The following is a 6,000-nucleotide window of genomic DNA, read 5'->3' as shown; positions in this document are numbered from 1 at the left end:
ATAAATACGCAAAACAATGACAAAATACTCACAAGCTTTCAAACTTATTGTACTGAATGTAATACATCTTGGGTTAAATGTAGTATCTTCATAAGTGCTCGACGTTATAAGAGTGAGGTAGTTCATGGTTAGTAGCGTCTTGTCTTTTAGATGATATGCTCTCGGGCAATAGCGGGCTACCACGACGTATGGCCCTTCCCATCGAGTTACTTTGGTCCCTTTTAGGACTAGGTCACCCATTTTAAAGGATCTCAGTCTTACACTTTTGTTGAAGTACTACTCCATCTTTCTTTTGTGGGCTGCCACTCTTATTTCGGCATCTGTCCTCACTTCTTCCAATAGGTCTAGATTCTCTTCTAGTTTCTTATTATTTGCTTTGACCTCGAAGCTTTCCCTTATGTGGCTTGGCAACCCCACCTCAACTGGTATTATTGTTTTGCTCCTGTATGCTAAGGCAAAAGGTGTTTCACCAATCGAAGTTTTTTCCGTTGTCTTGTAAGCCCACAAAATCCCAGGAAGCTCATCCGCCCATGCCCAATGGTTTTGTTGGTTGCCTCAATCTGCCCATTTGCTTGTGGATGTCCTAAGGAGGAGTATTTGACCATGATCCCGAGTTTGACACACCATTTGCGATAATGATCCGAGTCAAACTGTTTACCGTTGTCTGAGATAAATGCTTCGTGGCACCCCAAATCTGCATATTACAGTCTTCCATAAAAACCTCATCATGTTTTGGTTCCCCCTTTGTTCGGGCGGCATAGGGCCGACTAGGTATATATCCCATTAAGCGAATGGTCAAGGGGAGATTATTGATCTCAGTTCTTCGGGAGGGGTGTTCGCAACTGGCACCTGTAGCTGACATTGAACGCATCGTTTTGCAAACTCTTTTGCATCTCTTAGGGCGTTTGGCCAATAGTACCCTACCCTCATGATCTTAGCGGCGAGGGATCTCCCTCATGAGTGGTTTCCGCACACTTCTTCAGGCATCTCTTTCCTGACGTATTCGGCCTCTTCTTTCGATATGCACCTTAACAATAGGGTCGAAAAACCTCGCTTGTATAACTTCCAGTCTACCATGGTCAATCAGGCTGCCCTGTTTCTGACTTTCTTCACTTCCTTGTGGGAGCTAGTAAGGTCACAAGTTCGTAGGTATTTGATTATATTATTCACCCACTCCAGCATGCTACCTCCTATCTCCAACACTTCATTTCCTACGGCTGGCCTGTCAACAGCCCGCATAGTGACCTCACATGGTAAAGTTTCTTCTTGTTTCGCCGAGGCTGCTCTTGCTAATCGATTGGCTTTCCAGTTGTCAACTCGAGGGATTCACTCGATTTGAAAGTACTGAAGGTGATTGCACCCTTCCTGGACCTGATGGAGGTACTTGATCAGTTTTGGTCCTTTCGCCAAATACTCTCATATGATTTGGCCAACCACGACTTGTGAATCCACTCTCATCTCGATTTCCTCCCCGTCTGAAGCCTCCACTACGTATTCAGCCTCATTATTTGTTACCTTAAAATTTAGCCGTATTGCATGATTCAACTTGGTCCCGTCATTTTTCACTATGTGCACCCCCACGCCGCATCCTGTTCTGCAAGATGACTCATCGACATACACCTACCACAACGTTTTCCCTGGAGTCTTGGGCATTTTTTCTTGGAAATTTGCAAATTCTGCTACAAAGTCAACGAGGACTTGTCCTTTGACGGTGGTTTTGGGAACATAACTGATGTCGTACTCATTCAGTTCGATGGACCACTTAACCAATCAATTTGAGGTGTCAGGCATTTGCAACATCTTTTGTAAGGGCGACGAGGTAACAACTTTTATCAGATGGGCCTGAAAATAGGGGTGTAAACATCGCGCAACCTTCACCGTGGTGAAATCAATTAATTCTATCTTTGGATACTTTGTCTCAACTTCTCTTAAGGCTCGGCTTACATAGTACACATGTCTCTGCTCTTTCCCTCTTTCCCTTCTTCCCTTACCAACGCGGCAAATACGACATCTGGGGTTGCGACTAAGTACAGCAACAACGGCTTTCCTTGCTTAGTCTGGCTAAGTAGAGGTGGGTGCGCCAAATATTCTTTGAGTTGTGCAAATGCCTCCTCGCATTTAAAGTCCCAGCCTTGTGCTTTTTTTAGGACTCGAAAGAAGTGGAGACAACTATCTGTTGATCTGGACACGAATTTGTTGAGCGCCGCTATTTTCCCCGAGCTTTTGAACTTCGTTTAGTTCGTGGGCTACTTCATTCCAATGATTGCCCTCGATTTCTTAGGATTTTCTTCAATGCCCCTTTCCAATACCATGAACCTCATAAATTTGCCTAATTGTACTCCGAATGTGCACTTAGTTGGGTTAAGTTTCATCCTGTATCAGTCCAGCACACCGAATGCTTCTTTTAGATCCATCATATATTGTCTGAACTCCATGCTCTTCACCAATAGATCGTCCACATATATTTCAATGTTTTGGCCTATTTGATGTTTGAACATCTTGTTTACCAATATTTAGTATGTCACCCCCGCATTCTTCAAACTAAAAGGCTTGACTTGGAAGCCGTATAATCCCCGATCAGTTATGAAAGCCGTCTTTTCTTGGTCGACCTGACTCATTCGGATTTGATTATATCCTAAGTAGGCATCTATAAAACTCAACACCTTGTGTCCTGCTCTGACATCAACTATCAAGTCTATGCGCGGAAGAGGAAAACTATTCTTTGGGCAGGCCTTGTTAAGATCCGTGAAGTTCACGCACATCTGCCATTTCCTGTTGGATATTTTTACCAACACTACATTTGACAACCACTCGGGGTATTGAGTTTCTTTGATGAATCCAGCTGCTAGTAATCAATCTACCTCTTCTGTAATTGCCTTGTACTTCTCTGAACTAAAACTCATTTTCTTCTGTCTGACAGCTCGAGCACCCGAACTGACATTTAGTTTGTGTTTTATCACCTCCACATCGATTCCCAGCATGTCTTTATGACTCCATGTGAAGACATCATTGTACTCGAGGAGGAGTTGTTTCAGTAGCCGCTTTTCATCACTCGTCATTTTGGCTCCAATCTTCACGCAGTACTCTGGTTGGGCTGAATGAACGTTGATAAGCTCCAAGGGTTCATCTGCCTCCCCTTGTCTCAAGGCGTCTTCGTCTCTTGTTTCTGCTTCTGTCATAAAAATTTCAGGTGGCGGTGGGAGGATTGCGACAACATCATCCCATGTCTGGACCACTTCCACTTCTCGTTCCCCTTACTTGAGCTTCTGGATGTAGCACATGTTCACCGCGTACCTCACCAATCTCCGTTCTTGTGGTACGTGGAGGTGATTGCCCTTAAAGCATACAACATAGGTCGGCCAATGATAGCATTATACGCTAATTAGGTTCTTACCACCAGGAATTCTGGCATGGTAGTGGCAAGGTAGGGATTTGTCCCTACTGATACTGGTAACTTGATAGACCCCATGGGTTGTACTGCTTCCCTTGTAAACCCTTTCAAAGTAGTTTGCGTCGGGCATAGCTGGTCCACATTGATTCATATTCTTGTGAATGCGTCCCAAAATAAGATGTCTTCGGAACTCTCATTGTCGATCAATATTCTCCTTGTGGTGTAATTTGCTACCAGTATTGTTACTACTAATGCATCATCATGCGGGTAGACTACTCATTGACAATCATCATCGTCAAAAGAGATCGTGGGTGAAACTTGCACTTTGGGCTGCTTGGCAGGTCTCCTTATATTGTATACTTCTTCGTACCTGGCCCACCTAGCATATGCCTTCCTCCTGGAGGAAATGGGGCCACTCCCAACATATCCTTCGACGATTTTCAGTATCTCACCTACGAGTGGGTTCCTTAGATTTTTGTCCTGCCTAGGGTACCATTCTTGTGATTCCTGTGATCTCATTTCTCTTCAGATTTTTGTCCTGCCTAGGGTACCATTCTTGCGATTCCTGTGATCTCATTTCTCTTCTTGGCGAGCCTCTTCTTCTTGGGGTTTCGCTTCGTGCTTCATTGGCACTTGCACTCTTGCCTTCTATTGCCTAGACACCAGGGGGAGTAGTGTTTCAGGCAACAATGTGTTCTAGCTCACCGTTTGCCCTCATCTCCTCAATATTTTGTTTCAATGTATAACAATCTTCAATTCTATGGCTGCTCGTATTGTGGTAGGTGAAGTACTTCTGGGTCTGTCACCTTGCCCCTGTTCCTCGCCACGCCTGGCCTCTTTGACTTTGTCTTGCATGTGTACACTAGAGTAATGCACATGATTACTTGTGCGGGTGTCTCGTCTTCCTTCGTGTGGGTGTCTCATCTCACTCATTTTTTAAATTCCCTCTGGGCACTTGTTCTTCCTTTTTCTCCGATCTGACTATCAAGGCGATCTATGTATCTTCAGCATTGACAAAATCATTTGTCCTGTCCATAAATTATTGCAAGGTGAAGGGGGTCTTCCTCGCCAACTCGGCCATAAAGGGACTTCTTGGCAAATTTCCCTTGAGCAGAGCAGGCAACATAATTTTTTTTTTCAACTTGATCGTCGGTTGTCATTCTCTCCTTATTGAATCGTGCCAAATATGCCTTCAAGCTCTCCTCTTCCCTCTACTTCACAGTTAGTAGGTACACTATTGGCCTTCTCCACCTCCAACTAGTCATAAATTGGGTTAAAAATTGATTGTCCAATTCTTCAAAGATGTCGATGGATCCCAATTGCAATGCTCTGAACCACCCTCCGGCCATTCAGTTCAAAGCTAAAGGGAATGCCCTACATGCAATTTCTCTGGGGAATCCGTAGAGTGTCATGTGGGCTTTGAAAGTTTTTAAGAACTCCACTAGATCTTTAAATCCGTCATACATGTCTATTGCTGGGACTTTGAATTTTGATGGCAAGGGTACTGCTGTGATTTCTGCGTTATACGACAAATTAGTCCTAGTTAACAATTGATCCACTAAAGAAGTTGTCCCTATTTTCTTGGTCATCTCTTCATATTTGTCCATCAAACTGCGTAGGTCATGGTGCAGCTTTCTCGTTTCGTCATTTTCTTGAGAGATCGGCCAGCTCCAGCGCTATGTGCTTCCATCTCGACCTTTTCAGCTTGGCTAGGCGTTGTGTCCTCCCTTAATGGCCCATTTTTGCCTTAAGGGTCTTGTTCTCCTTCCGCAGTGAGTCTACTTCAGCAGTGAGTTTTTTTACTATTTCCCCCATTTCCTTGAGCCTTTCCTCCATGTGTCGCAACATTACTATTTGGTCTCAGGTTGCTTGAGATCGAGTGGTGGTGGGAATGTGAAAAGCACGTTGGTTGTAAGAAAAATAGAGAAATCCCACAGAGGGTGCCAACTATTATGGACGTGTTTCACAGCTTCACACACACGATCACCTGCAACCAAAGATTTGTGTGGCTTGGGGGTTCTGGAGAACGCCTCTGATGCCTAAGTCAGATAATAAGAATCTCATTTTCTAGACAAATGAATCAGATTATCTTCACGTACCTGGGTGATATGTATATATAGAGCTCATGAGATTTATGCTACCATGTGATATCGGGCTTATCTGTTATTTGAAATTCAAGTCTCAGGATGGAGAGTTTAGTCAAATCTAAATGATCAGATATTTCTCCTTGTTTGAGAGACTCTCAATCGGTTATTCTTTTAATAGTTGGGATGGATTGGACTTTCAGGAAATTGGGTTATTAGTCTGAGTTGTAGCCCACGCCCGTGAAGCAATCCAATAGGCCTCAAAGCGGTGTTAAGCCCCGTCCAGGAAGGTAGGAGGCTTGTCAGGCCAAGTACTACTAGTAAAGATAGTTTTTAATATATATAAAATCCCTCATGATTGAATAATAGAGAGAAGTGCTGCATGCCTAACTCAAAAGTAGGCATGCATGAATTGAACTTAGACCTGTGGTTCGTGTACTACAGCTTAACTCCTTTTGTTGCTTCGGAAGTTTGGTCTTCTTTTGATGATCTGCAGTACCTTTGCTTTGCTGCTATGACGGTTTA

The sequence above is a fragment of the Juglans microcarpa x Juglans regia genome, chromosome 3S (genome assembly GCF_004785595.1).
Source record: "Juglans microcarpa x Juglans regia isolate MS1-56 chromosome 3S, Jm3101_v1.0, whole genome shotgun sequence".
Lineage (NCBI taxonomy): Eukaryota > Viridiplantae > Streptophyta > Magnoliopsida > Fagales > Juglandaceae > Juglans > Juglans microcarpa x Juglans regia.
Note: the sequence above shows the minus strand (reverse complement) of the source record.